The following is a 15345-nucleotide window of genomic DNA, read 5'->3' as shown; positions in this document are numbered from 1 at the left end:
TTTTGAAGCTAAGGGGTCAAAAGTCATGACAACTGGCAAGCAATCGCCAAATTGTTTAACATTCCTTTCCAAAAGAACCTCATGTGGTGTATTACAAGCTCTTTTGCATGCCCTCTGTACCAGTTTGTCTGCAAGATCTTCGGATTGCTGAGTGAAAGCATTTACAGTGGAACAGTTTCTCCAATATCTTAAAAACTGGCCTACGTGCAAAGTATCCCGTAGTGCTCTCGGTTGGAATGACTGATAATGTAGTAACAAATTTCTGTCCGTCAACTTTTGATGTACCACCATGTAGAGTTTGTTATCCAACACTGAAATATCCAGATCCAGGTAGATTGCTTGTTCATTACTTTTTGTCCATGTAAATTTAAGGCAGACATCTAACCCATTAAGCCATTCCAAAAACTCCAGAAGATGGCTTTCCTCACCAGTACATATACATAGCACATCGTCACTATACCTCTGGTTAGACGGATGGTATAAATAGTGCTCTTCAAACTGGCCCACATAAATGCAGGCCAGGCTGGGTGCAAGAGTTGCGCCCATCAATGTTCCGGACACTTGTAGATGTAGGTTGTTCTTATATCTTAAGTAGTTACGTGTCATGGCCAGTTCAATGCATTGGAGCACAAATGATTGGGGAGTGCCATAGAACCATTCCTGTCAACCAAGAGCTTGCGCTGCTGCCACTAGCGTTGCATTGGGGTATACTAGTATACAAAGACTCTAACCCATTAAGCCATTACAAAAACTACAGAAGATGGCATTCCTCACCAGGCCATATACATAGCACATCGTCAATATACCTCTTCCAGAGGCAATTATGCCTCTGGAAGGGGTTCGACTGATGGTATAAATAGTGCTTTTCATCTGGCCCACATAAATGCAGGGCAGGCTGGCCGCGATGTTCCAGACACTTGTAGATATAGGTTGTTCTTATAGCTGAAGTAGTTATGTGTCAAGGCCAATTCAATGCATTGGAGCACAAATGATTGGAGGGTGCCATAGAGCCATTCCTGTCAACCAAGAGCACACACTGCTGCAACTAGCGTTGCCTCTTGAGGTAAACTAGTATACAAAGACTCAATGTCTATTGTATCTGGAAACTGTTGTGTGGGATAGAATTACAGATCATTAAGAATGTTTACAATGTCCGTAGTGTCCTGTACATAGGAGGGTTGTTTTAGGACTGACTCCCTCAAAAAGAAGTCCGCAAACTGGGACAACGGTTCAAGGACAGACACAATTCCCAACACTATTGGGCGCCCTGGGGGTGGTCGTTGTGCCTTGTGTACCTTCAGCAGTATATAAAAAGCCGGAGTCCAGGGTTTGGTGTTAATTAAAAAATTGGCCTCCTTCCTTGTGATCCATTTTTTGTCCTTGGACTCCATAGTTTTTCTCAAGTCCTGCAGATCATTAACTAATCTCTGGGGGGTGGTTGATAGTTCTTATGTACTCCCAACAGTTTCAAGACCTCTGCCTCATAATCGGTAGTATTCAAAACAATTATAGGCCCGCTTTTATCAACAGATTTCAAAGCTATAGAATAATTGTCTTGTAATCTTTTTATTGCCTCCCAGTCATCACGACTCATATTGTTGAACATGCCCTGTCTCTCAAATTGTTCTAATTCAGAGATCTCCTCTAGGACCTTTTGTTCGAACACTAGCACCTCCGGTCCTACTGAGGAACTGGGTGGACAGCATTGGGAAGGTCAATGTTAAGCATGGGCGTAAAATCCCTTCCGTTCGCGGAATTTGTGGATTTTCTCCAATGTCGCGGTCCGCGAATCTCGCGAAATTGCTGAAAAATCTGCAAAATCGCATGCGGGACTGATTTTCAAAAATGTAAGTACAAGAAGCACTTACAGGGTTACAGCAGGTGCCCAAGTTGAAGCTAATTTCTTTGTAACCATTTACAAAATGGTTACAAAGAAATTAACTTCAACTTGGGCACCTGCGGTAACCCTGTAAGTGCTTCCTGAGCGGCGCCTCCAGAGTTGTTGCCTACTTGCAACTATTCTCTGACCCTGCTCTGACCCTTGAAGCAGGGTCAGAGAATAGTTACAAGTATGGCACAATGCTCCAGACTGTCACAAAAATTAAACCACAACAGGAAGCACTTACAGATAAGGAAGCAGGTGCCAGACTTGAAGCTCAAATTCAGTAAAACATTTACCAGCCCCCAGTTGAGGCTGGGCAGGTGTGCTTTCTCCCCATAATCTACAGTGGTGAACCAGAGGGTGCTGTGATGAACCAGATGGTGCAGTTGTGAACCAGAAGGTGCTGTGATGAACCAGAGGGTGGCAGTGGTGAACCAGAGGGTGGCAGTGGTAAACCAGAGGGTGCTGTGATGAACCGGAAGGTGCAGTTGTGAACCAGAGGGTGCTGTGATGAACCAGAGGGTAGCAGTGGTGAACCAAAGGCTGGCAGTGGTTTACCTGAGGGTGGCAGTGGTGAACCAGAGGGTGGCAGTGATGAACAAGAGGGGGGGTAGTGATGAACCAGAAGGTGACAGTGGTGAACCAGTCGGTACTGTAATGAACCAGAGGGTGGCAGTGGTGAACCAGAGGGTGCTGTGATGAACTAGAGGGTGGCAGTGATGAACCAGAGGGTGGCAGTGGTGAACCAGAGGGTGGCAGTGATGAACCAGAGGGTGACAGTGATGAACAAGAGGGGGGTAGTGAGGAACCAGAGGGTGACAGTGGTGAACCAGACGGTACTGTAATGAACCAGAGGGTGGCAGTGATGAACCAGAGGGTGGCAGTGGTGAACCAGAGGGTGACAGTGATGAACCAGAGGGTGGCAGTGGTGAACCAGAGGGTGGCAGTGATGAACCAGAGGGTGGCAGTGATGCACCAGAGGGTGGCAGTGATGCACCAGAGGGTGGCAGTGATGATCCAGAGGGTGGCAGTGATGAACCAGAGGGTGGCAGGGGTGACCCAGAGGGTGCTGTAATGAACCAGAGGGTGGCAGTGATGAATGATCCAGAGGGTGGCAGTGGTGAACCAGAGGGTGACAGTGATGAACCAGAGGGTGGCAGTGGTGAACCAGAGGGTGGCAGTGATGAACCAGAGGGTGGCAGTGATGCACCAGAGGGTGGCAGTGATGCACCAGAGGGTGGCAGTGATGAACCAGATGGTGACAGGGGTGAACCAGAGGGTGGCAGTGGTGATCCAGAGGGTGGTGTGATGAACCAGAGGGTGGCAGTGGTGAACCAGAGGGTGGCAGTAATGAACCAGATGGTGACATGGATGAACCAGTTGGTGGCAGGGGTGAACCAGAGGGTGGCAGTGGTGAACCAGAGGGTGACAGTGGTGAACCAAAGGGTGGCAGTGATGAACCAGAGGGTGGCAGTGATGAACCAGAGGGTGTCAGTGGTAAACCAGAGGGTGACAGTGGTGAACCAGAGGGTGCTGTGAGGAACCAGATGGTGGCAGGGGTGAACCAGAATATGGCAGTGGTGAACCAGAGGGTGGCAGTGGTGAACCAGAGGGTGCTGTGATGAACCAGAGGGTGGCAGTGATGAACAAATGGGTGTCAGTGGTGAACCAGAGGGTGGCAGTGATGAACCAGAGGGTGACAGTGATGATCCAGAGGGTGGCAGTGGTGAACCCGAGGGTGCCAGTGCTGAACCAGAGGGTGATGTGATGAGTCAGAGGGTGGCAGTGATTAACCAGAGGGTGGCAGTGGTGAACCAGAGGGAGCTGTGATGAAACAGAGGGTGGCAGTGATGAACCAGATGGTGGCAGTGCCGAACCAGAGGGTGCTCTGATGAACCAGAGGATGGCAGAAATCAACCAGAGGGTGGCAGTGGTGAACCACAGGGTGGCAGTGGTGAACCAGAGGTTGGCAGTGGTGAACCAGAGGGTGGCAGTGATGAACCAGAGGGTGACAGTGATGAACCAGAGGGTGGAAGTGATGAACCAGAGGGTGGCATTGGTGAACCAGAGGGTGATGTGCTGAACCAGAGGGTGGCAGTGATGAACCAGAGGGTGACAGTGATGAACCAGAGGGTGGCAGTGGTGAACCAGAGGGTGCTATGATGAACCAGAGGGTGGCAGTGATGAACCAGAGGGTGACAGTGATGAACCAGAGGGTGACAGTGGTGAACCAGAGGGTGGCAGTGGTGAACTAGAGGGTGGTACTATTGAACCAAAGGGTGCTGTGATAAACCAGAGGGTGGCAGTGGTGAACCAGATGGAGCTGTGATGAACCAGAGGGTGGCAGTGATGAACCAGAGGGTGGCAGTGGTGAACCAGAGGGGGCTGTGATGAACCGGAGGGTGGCAGTGATGAACAAAAGGGTGTCAGTGGTGAACCAGAGGGTGGCAGTGATGAACCAGAGGGTGACAGTGATGATCCAGAGGGTGGCAGTGGTGAACCCGAGGGTGACAGTGGTGAACTAGAGGGTGGCAGTGGTGAACCAGAGGGTGATGTGATGAGCCAGAGGGTGGCAGTGATTAACCAGAGGGTGGCAGTGGTGAACCAGAGGGAGCTGTGATGAAACAGAGGGTGGCAGTGATGAACCAGACAGTGGAAGTGCAGAACCAGAGGGTGCTCTGATGAACCAGAGGATGGCAGTGATCAACCAGAGGGTGGCAGTGATGAACCACAGGGTGGCAGTGGTGAACCAGAGGTTGGCAGTGGTGAACCAGAGGGTGGCAGTGATGAAACAGAGGGTGGCAGTGATGAACTAGAGGGTGGCAGTGATGAACCAGAGGGTGGCAGTGTTGAACCAGAGGGTGCTGTGACAAACCAGAGGGTGGCAGTGGTGAACCAGATGGAGCTGTGATGAACCAGAGGGTGGCAGTGATGAACCAGAGGGTGGCAGTGGTGAACCAGAGGGTGCTGTGATGAACCGGAGGATGGCAGTGATCAACCAGAGGTTGGCAGTGGTGAACCGTAGGGTGGCAGTGATGAACCAGAGGATGGCAGTGGTGAACCAGAGGGTGGCAGTGATGAGCCAGAGGGTGACAGTAAAGAACTAGAGGGTGGTAGTGATGAACCAGAGGGTGGCAGTGGTGAACCAGAGGGTGCTGTGATGAGCCAGAGGGTGGCAGTGATGAACCAAAGGGTGACAGTGATGAACCAGAGGGTGGCAGTGGTGAACCAGAGGGTGCTGTGATGAACCAGAGGGTGGCAGTGATGAACCAGAGGGTGACAGTGATGATAAATAAACAAGAAGAATCCTACTACCAGTGTGTAAAGAGGAAAATGAAAAAGGGGGAACACTCAGTGTTGTGTAAAATACCCCTCACACACCAACAGGCCCCTTGGTGTCATGCTTCATCATCGGGGTCTTCGCACCCCGCTAAAGGGATGCGGCACGCTGCGACCTGCGACTACGCGGGAGCGTTGACAAATTAGACTATGTGTGGTGTGTGTTGAGTGTAAGTGAAAGGGGGATAGATGTGAGTGGGAGGTGTGGTGAAAAATTTAAAAAGTACCTGGCTAGTGGGTAAAATGAAAAAAACTTTATTTCGTACCCCTGGCTGGTGCTGTTAAAAAAGTGTGCAAAGGAACGAGGTTTTTTTGTCTTAATTAGGGACAGAACCTCTGGTGTGCGTCGACATGTTTCGGTACTGGTGTACCTTCTTCAGGACGGGGCACAACTTCCCAACCCTACTCACGTTTTTCTAAGAAAAATCGGGGTTATTTTAATTTTTCTAAAAAGTGATAACACTCATTAAAGACGGCTACAATGTGCCTACAGCGGTTCTTTGGATCATGTAATCACATGTCCTGAAAAAAAAGAAAAAACCATTAGGTTTGGTTACCGTATAGGAATGGCTCAGACAGGTGCAGTCACCTGGAGCCCCAAACAGTTAATTAAACCTGTAAAGGAAAAAGACATACAACACACACAACATATAAGACACATTTAGGGTTTTTTGTACTTATTTTCTTTGGACATACTCATGGTCTTTGCTGTCTATTGCCTCATGAGCAAGTCCTGAGCATCAAGGTAGGTAGGTGGATCCACAATCTATGAGGATAGAGAAGTGGATTCAGTGTTGTTGCTTTTACTCACTGTTTAACTCCGCCATGCACCTAGACAGGCTGGACTTTGTTTGAAAAAATACTCACGAAATCCGCCTATATTGGCCTCCTTCTACCACCCTGTGCTGCTCCGCCGTGAATGAAATACGGATGCGCTAGGCGGTATATAAAGGAGGATTGGGTGTGTTTCCATTGGTTGATTAGCGGAAATGGCAAGTGACCTTGTAAGGAAAATATCCATGTTGCCGCCTCCTCTGTGCATGTGGTCTAGCCACATGTAACATGTAACCCTCTGTCATTCGTTCATTGCCGGGTTTGTGAATGTCCAAATATGGACTTTCCGCTTGTCAGCCACTCACCGGCTATTGCTGTGACTCGCGCTGATAGAAAACCCTTAAATGCAGCTGCCGCTCGGCTGTCTCTCATGCGCACATGCGCACAAGTAGTTTCTCCGCGCATTCTTCGAGCATGCGCGATGCTGATTGTCGGCAGCGCATGCGCGGTGGTGTTTTGTTGGCAGCGCTGATCACTAAGGGTGCCTGGTTTTTCAGTTTACCAACATTTTATCATCATTAAGCATGCATCAGGGTGCCGATTGCTAGTCAGTTCTCTTCACAAAAACGGGGCATTGGTTTAAGCATGAAATGTCCATGTCCCTTTCAATGTTTAGTTTTTTGTTTAGTTTTTTCAGGGATTCGGTGCACTATATTAGCTGTTTGGGGGGAGATGTCATTTAGATATATTCAATTCGGTGGCAACTTCTCCCTGATATCTATATAGTGGGTGGTACATCAATTGGCTCAATGATTAACGTTTTTTGGCCACTGATATGGGTTCCCAGGCTCACATTTAAACCGGAGGTTGTTGTTGATCCTGTTATATCCCGAGGGTGATCAGGTGATTTGGCTCCACGGTATATCATCATTTAGTCCTGTGATATGGGGTCCCAGGCGGAACACCCAACGTTGTTCCTTCTGGAACAGGCCTGCTTCCGAGGGTAGTCGTTCGATGATAGTCCAGCGTAGATCATTGATGCAATGCTGGTGTGACAGAAAATGTGATGCCATCTTGGTTGTCGTTTTCTTGCAGCGTATATTGCTTTTATGTTCCCCTATCCTTATTTTGACGGGTCGGGTGGTCATGCCTACATATTCCAGTCCACATGGGCAAGTTATTATGTAGACCACGTTTTTTGTGTTGCAGTTGGAAAATTGGCGTTGTTCCCATGTTGTGCCATTTCTGAAGGTAAGGTTTCTGCTTTTCTGGGTTTGGTGACAGCAACTGCAATCTCCACACGGGAAGTGACCCTGTATACCAGTCATATTTAGTCTTGCAGTCTGGTTTTCCCATGGTCTAGTGTGTACCACGATGTCCTTTATGTTTTTGCCCCTCCGATGTGCATGCATCGGTTTCTCAAAATTTAGGTCTTCACAGTTCAATATACCCCAGTGCTTATTGATGACCTTTGATACCTGGTTTGATATGGTAGAGTAAGTTGTCACACAGATAAGCCTCTTGTTTGTTTCTTTTTCTTGGGGGTTTTCTTCTATGAGTGCCTCCCTGTGATTGTTTTTTGCGCGTTTCATCGCTTTGTCGATGGTCCTGGTGGGGTACTGCCTTTGCATAAGTTTGGTTTTTAGGTCTTTTGCTTGTCGATTGAATTCGCTCAATTCTGTGCAGTTCCTCCGTAGTCTTAAAAATTGACCATACGGCAGATTTTCCCTTAGATGCCTGGGATGAAAACTGTCATAACGTAACAGACAATTCCTGGAGGTGGGCTTAAAGTGGGTAGTGCTTTTTAGCCTTCCGTCCTCACTGTAAATATTCAGATCCAAAAAAACCATCGATGTATTTGAAACGGTGCTGGTGAATTTCAGGTACTCGTTCTGGTTGTTTAGCCAGGTCACAAAATTCGTGGCGCTGTTGACGTCACCGTTCCATATGAGGAAAATGTCATCTATGTACCATTTCCAGGTGCCAATCTGGGAACGGTAAGGGTTACTTTCATGTAGAATTTTTTGTTCCTCTAGGTGGTGGACGTATAGTCCCGCTAGGCGTGGAGCAAAAGTACTACCCATGCTCGTTCCGTGGGTTTGTAGGTATAGTGTCTCTTTGTACTGGAAGAAGTTGTCTTTCAGGGCCATGGTGATACACTCTAAGACCAGGTTTCTTGGTGTCTGATATTTCCAAGTATGGCTGAAGAGTACTTCTTCAATGATCTCTAGTGTCTCTTCATGGGGCAAGCTCGTGTATAAGCTCTCCACGTCGAGGCTTACTAAGAGCTGTGTGGTTGGATTAAATGTTTTATCTTCCAGGAGTTGTAGGACCGACTTGGTGTCCTTCGTGTACGTATTTGTTGCTTGTACCATTGGTCTGAGGAAAGCGTCAGAGAATTTTGATAAAGGCTCCAGAATAGACCCAATCCCAGAAACAATTGGTCTTCCTGGTGGATTGTCGATGTTCTTATGTATCTTGGGGATACAATAAAAGTATGGTATCTTAGGTGTGGGTTGTTGTAGGAAATCAGCTTCCTTCTTGCTGAGCCAGTCATGGGCTAGTCCTTCCTCCACCATGCCACCGATCCGAGTTCGAAGTCTTTCTGTTGGGTCACTCTCCAACATTTTATAGTTCTGTTCGTCAGACAAAAGACGTTGGCATTCTTTGTCATATGTCTCAAGGGTTTGTAACACTATTGCTCCCCCTTTGTCTGCTGGTTTAATGACGAGCTCACTGTTGGCAGTTAATTCTCGAAGGGCTTTCTGTTCCTCTCCACTTGTATTGTAGAAGACGTTTTTCCTTTGTGTTTTCAGCTTGTTGACCTCTGTGACCACTGCCTTCTCAAAGGTTAGAATTTCTACGGGGATACTAGAGTCGGGAGGGGTGAAGGTTGATTTTAACCTCAGACCCGTGTCTGTCTTCTCTTCTGGCAAAGGTTTATCCTTGAAAAAAGCCTGCAGTTTCAGTTTTCTGAAGAAGTCTTGTAGCTCCACATTGAGTTTGAAAACATCCGGTTTCTGAGTGGGTACGTACCCCAAGCCTTTGTTTAGGATATTCTTCTGCGTCACTGTTAATGTGATGGGTGTGAGGTTCACCACTAAGTCCCTCTCTTGCTGGTTGATGGTTGATTGGGAAGTGATCCCGTCATGCTCCGAGTTGTTCGGGCATTGGGCTGTTCCTGGTCTTCCCACGCTACATTGTTCCCTTTCCGGTTCTTCCCGCGTGTGTTCTGGCGTGCCCCTAAAAAAGGTTGTTGTTGCCCTCCATAGGGTTGTTTGCGGTCCGTAATAACCATCACTGTATTCCTGGTTCCACATTGGTCCGAACTGGAAGGGGTTGAATTGTGGTGGACCCATAAATTGTTGGAAATGGTTTGGTGGTTGGTATCCCCGCCATCCTCTTTGTCTAGGGAACTGTTGGCGCCTCTGTCTCCATCCTCCTCTACGTTGTCTGTTTCCTTTGTTTCCGCTCGAATTGGAACCTGACGAGCCAGTATCTGAAGTGTCGCTGTCCGCGTCACTGTAGCTGTTTTTCGAGACATAATCCGCTTTTGTGTACAGATATGCACTTTCGGGAGTGAACTTTGCCACATCTTTGGTCAATTTGTTGGTTTTGCTCTGTTTCAGATTGAACTCGAAGTCGGTCATCTGTTGATTCAGTTCCTCGAGTCTGGTTTTCAGCTCTTCTGGTGAGATATATGTTTTCAATTGGACCTCAATTTTATTTATTTCAATTTTGAGTTCCTGTGTGATCCTGGCAGCTGTTTTAATTATAAGGACTAACCAGTCTCTTGAGCAGTGCCAAGAGATTAGTGACCACTCTTTCTTGAAAATCATATCGTGCTGGAAAATTAGTGGTTCGTTTTTCACAATCAGGCCAGGTGGTGCCATTTTGTTACGGAGGTACTGGGTCATGAACAGCCCATGTAAGGCTGCTTTTATTTGGTTACGTCTGAGGTTCAACAGTTCATTCCAATCGTTTGTTTGTGGGCCTGTGTCCTGATTGCATAGGCCCTCAAAAAGGTTGCTGTCTGCTAGAATTTTATCAATTTCGTCCTCTGCAAAAGTGAGGCCATGTTCATCTTCCATTATGAGGGGACCGCTGGCTTCTTTTATTATACCTAAGTGTGTGTCTTTCAATGTGTGTGATATAGTATGTCTGTAGGGAAAGACTCCCGCAGCTGCGCGCTGCCTAGAAACTATATTTAACAAAGAAGGGAGGTAGAGTACAACGTAGGATTCCTACATCACGGGCACTGATAAATAAACAAGAAGAATCCTACTACCAGTGTGTAAAGAGGAAAAGGAAAAAGGGGGAACACTCAGTGTTGTGTAAAATACCCCTCACACACCAACAGGCCCCTTGGTGTCATGCTTCATCATCGGGGTCTTCGCACCCCGCTAAAGGGATGCGGCACGCTGCGACCTGCGACTACGCGGGAGCGTTGACAAATTAGACTATGTGTGGTGTGTGTTGAGTGTAAGTGAAAGGGGGATAGATGTAAGTGGGAGGTGTGGTGAAAAATTTAAAAAGTACCTGGCTAGTGGGTAAAATGAAAAAAACTTTATTTCGTACCCCTGGCTGGTGCTGTTAAAAAAGTGTGCAAAGGAACGAGGTTTTTTTGTCTTAATTAGGGACAGAACCTCTGGTGTGCGTCGACATGTTTCGGTACTGGTGTACCTTCTTCAGGACGGGGCACAACTTCCCAACCCTACTCACGTTTTTCTAAGAAAAATCGGGGTTATTTTAATTTTTCTAAAAAGTGATAACACTCATTAAAGACGGCTACAATGTGCCTACAGCGGTTCTTTGGATCATGTAATCACATGTCCTGAAAAAAAAGAAAAAACCATTAGGTTTGGTTACCGTATAGGAATGGCTCAGACAGGTGCAGTCACCTGGAGCCCCAAACAGTTAATTAAACCTGTAAAGGAAAAAGACATACAACACACACAACATATAAGACACATTTAGGGTTTTTTGTACTTATTTTCGTTGGACATACTCATGGTCTTTGCTGTCTATTGCCTCATGAGCAAGTCCTGAGCATCAAGGTAGGTAGGTGGATCCACAATCTATGAGGATAGAGAAGTGGATTCAGTGTTGTTGCTTTTACTCACTGTTTAACTCCGCCATGCACCTAGACAGGCTGGACTTTGTTTGAAAAAATACTCACGAAATCCGCCTATATTGGCCTCCTTCTACCACCCTGTGCTGCTCCGCCGTGAATGAAATACGGATGCGCTAGGCGGTATATAAAGGAGGATTGGGTGTGTTTCCATTGGTTGATTAGCGGAAATGGCAAGTGACCTTGTAAGGAAAATATCCATGTTGCCGCCTCCTCTGTGCATGTGGTCTAGCCACATGTAACATGTAACCCTCTGTCATTCGTTCATTGCCGGGTTTGTGAATGTCCAAATATGGACTTTCCGCTTGTCAGCCACTCACCGGCTCTTGCTGTGACTCGCGCTGATAGAAAACCCTTAAATGCAGCTGCCGCTCGGCTGTCTCTCATGCGCGCATGCGCACAAGTAGTTTCTCCGCGCATTCTTCGAGCATGCGCGATGCTGATTGTCGGCAGCGCATGCGCGGTGGTGTTTTGTTGGCAGCGCTGATCACTAAGGGTGCCTGGTTTTTCAGTTTACCAAAATTTTATCATCATTAAGGATGCATCAGGGTGCCGATTGCTAGTCAGTTCTCTTCACAAAAACGGGGCATTGCTTTAAGCATGAAATGTCCATGTCCCTTTCAATGTTTAGTTTTTTGTTTAGTTTTTTCAGGGATTCGGTGCACTATATTAGCTGTTTGGGGGGAGATGTCATTTAGATATATTCAATTCGGTGGCAACTTCTCCCTGATATCTATACAGTGGGTGGTACATCAATTGGCTCAATGATTAACGTTTTTTGGCCACTGATATGGGTTCCCAGGCTCACATTTAAACCGGAGGTTGTTGTTGATCCTGTTATATCCCGAGGGTGATCAGGTGATTTGGCTCCACGGTATATCATCATTTAGTCCTGTGATATGGGTTCCCAGGCGGAACACCCAACGTTGTTCCTTCTGGAACAGGCCTGCTTCCGAGGGTAGTCGTTCGATGATAGTCCAGTGTAGATCATTGATGCAATGCTGGTGTGACAGAAAATGTGATGCCATCTTGGTTGTCGTTTTCTTGCAGCGTATATTGCTTTTATGTTCCCCTATCCTTTTTTTGACGGGTCGGGTGGTCATGCCTACATATTCCAGTCCACATGGGCAAGTTATTATGTAGACCACGTTTTTTGTGTTGCAGTTGGAAAATTGGCGTTGTTCCCATGTTGTGCCATTTCTGAAGGTAAGGTTTCTGCTTTTCTGGGTTTGGTGACAGCAACTGCAATCTCCACACGGGAAGTGACCCTGTATACCAGTCATATTTTGTCTTGCAGTCTGGTTTTCCCGTGGTCTAGTGTGTACCACGATGTCCTTTATGTTTTTGCCCCTCCGATGTGCATGCATCGGTTTCTCAAAATTTAGGTCTCCACAGTTCAATATACCCCAGTGCTTATTGATGACCTTTGATACCTGGTTTGATATGGTAGAGGAAGTTGTCACACAGATAGGCCTCTTGTTTGTTTCTTTTTCTTGGGGTTTTCTTCTATGAGTGCCTCCCTGTGATTGTTTTTTGCGCGTTTCATCGCTTTGTCGATGGTCCTGGTGGGGTACTGCCTTTGTATAAGTTTGGTTTTTAGGTCTTTTGCTTGTCGATTGAATTCGCTCAATTCTGTGCAGTTCCGCCGTTGTCTTAAAAATTGACCATACGGCAGATTTTCCCTTAGATGCCTGGGATGAAAACTGTCGTAACGTAACAGACAATTCCTGGAGGTGGGCTTAAAGTGGGTAGTGCTTTTTAGCCTTCCGTCCTCACTGTAAATATTCAGATCCAAAAAAACCATCGATGTATTTGAAACGGTGCTGGTGAATTTCAGGTACTCGTTCTGGTTGTTTAGCCAGGTCACAAAATTCGTGGCGCTATTGACGTCACTGTTCCATATGATGAAAATGTCATCTATGTACCGTTTCCAGGTGCCAATCTGGGAACGGTAAGGGTTACTTTCATGTAGAATTTTTTGTTCCTCTAGGTGGTGGACGTATAGTCCCGCTAGGCTTGGAGCAAAAGTACTACCCATGCTCGTTCCGTGGGTTTGTAGGTATAGTGTCTCTTTGTACTGGAAGAAGTTGTCTTTCAGGGCCATGGTGATACACTCTAAGACCAGGTTTCTTGGTGTCTGATATTTCCAAGTATGGCTGAAGAGTACTTCTTCAATGATCTCTAGTGTCTCTTCATGGGGCAAGCTCGTGTATAAGCTCTCCACGTCGAGGCTTACTAAGAGCTGTGTGGTTGGATCAAATGTTTTATCTTCCAGGAGTTGTAGGACCGACTTGGTGTCCTTCAGGTACGTATTTGTTGCTTGTACCATTGGTCTGAGGAAAGCGTCAGAGAATTTTGATAAAGGCTCCAGAATAGACCCAATCCCAGAAACAATTGGTCTTCCTGGTGGATTGTCGATGTTCTTATGTATCTTGGGGATACAATAAAAGTATGGTATCTTAGGGGTGGGTTGTTGTAGGAAATCAGCTTCCTTCTTGCTGAGCCAGTCATGGGCTAGTCCTTCCTCCACCATGCCACCGATCCGAGTTCGAAGTCTTTCTGTTGGGTCACTCTCCAACATTTTATGGTTCCGTTCGTCAGACAAAAGACGTTGGCATTCTTTGTCATATGTCTCAAGGGTTTGTAACACTATTGCTCCCCCTTTGTCTGCTGGTTTAATGACGAGCTCACTGTTGGCCGTTAATTCTCGAAGGGCTTTCTGTTCCTCTCCACTTGTATTGTAGAAGACGTTAATCCTTTGTGTGTTCAGCTTGTTGACCTCTGTGACCACTGCCTTCTCAAAGGTTAGAATTTCTACGGGGATACTAGAGTCGGGAGGGGTGAAGGTTGATTTTAACCTCAGACCTGTGTCTGTCTTCTCTTCTGGCAAAGGTTTATCCTTGAAAAAAGCTTGCAGTTTCAGGTTTCTGAAGAAGTCTTGTAGCTCCACATTGAGTTTGAAAACATCCGGTTTCTGAGTGGGTACGTACCCCAAGCCTTTGTTTAGGATATTCTTCTGCGTCACTGTTAATGTGATGGGTGTGAGGTTCACCACTAAGTCCCTCTCTTGCTGGTTGATGGTTGATTGGGAAGTGATCCCGTCATGCTCCGAGTTGTTCGGGCATTGGGCTGTTCCTGGTCTTCCCACGCTACATTGTTCCCTTTCCGGTTCTTCCCGCGTGTGTTCTGGCGTGCCCCTAAAAAAGGTTGTTGTTGCCCTCCATAGGGTTGTTGTTGTCCGTAATAACCATCACTGTATTCCTGGTTCCACATTGGTCCGAACTGGAAGGGGTTGAATTGTGGTCGACCCATAAATTGTTGGAAATGGTTTGGTGGTTGGTATCCCCGCCATCCTCTTTGTCTAGGGAACTGTTGGCGCCTCTGTCTCCATCCTCCTTTACGTTGTCTGTTTCCTTTGTTTCCGCTCGAATTGGAACCTGACGAGCCAGTATCAGAAGTGTCGCTGTCCGCGTCACTGTAGCTGTTTTTCGAGACATAATCCGCTTTTGTGTACGGATATGCACTTTCGGGAGTGAACTTTGCCACATCTTTGGTCAATTTGTTGGTTTTGCTCTGTTTCAGATTGAACTCGAAGTCGGTCATCTGTTGATTCAGTTCCTCGAGTCTGGTTTTCAGCTCTTCTGGTGAGATATATGTTTTCAATTGGACCTCAATTTTATTTATTTCAATTTTGAGTTCCTGTGTGATCCTGGCAGCTGTTTTAATTATAAGGACTAACCAGTCTCTTGAGCAGTGCCAAGAGATTAGTGAGCACTCTTTCTTGAAAATCATATCGTGCTGGAAAATTAGTGGTTCGTTTTTCACAATCAGGCCAGGTGGTGCCATTTTGTTACGGAGGTACTGGGTCATGAACAGCCCATGTAAGGCTGCTTTTATTTGGTTACGTCTGAGGTTCAACAGTTCATTCCAATCGTTTGTTTGTGGGCCTGTGTCCTGATTGCATAGGCCCTCAAAAAGGTTGCTGTCTGCTAGAATTTTATCAATTTCGTCCTCTGCCAAAGTGAGGCCATGTTCATCTTCCATTTTGAGGGGACCGCTGGCTTCTTTTATTATACCTAAGTGTGTGTCTTTCAATGTGTGTGATATAGTATGTCTGTAGGGAAAGACTCCCGCAGCTGCGCGCTGCCTAGAAACTATATTTAACAAAGAAGGGAGGTAGAGTACAACGTAGGATTCCTACTCCACGGGCACTGATAAA

The sequence above is a fragment of the Lissotriton vulgaris genome, chromosome 6, assembly GCF_964263255.1.
Source record: "Lissotriton vulgaris chromosome 6, aLisVul1.2, whole genome shotgun sequence".
In the NCBI taxonomy this organism is placed as follows: domain Eukaryota; kingdom Metazoa; phylum Chordata; class Amphibia; order Caudata; family Salamandridae; genus Lissotriton; species Lissotriton vulgaris.
This window is presented reverse-complemented; position numbering follows the sequence as displayed.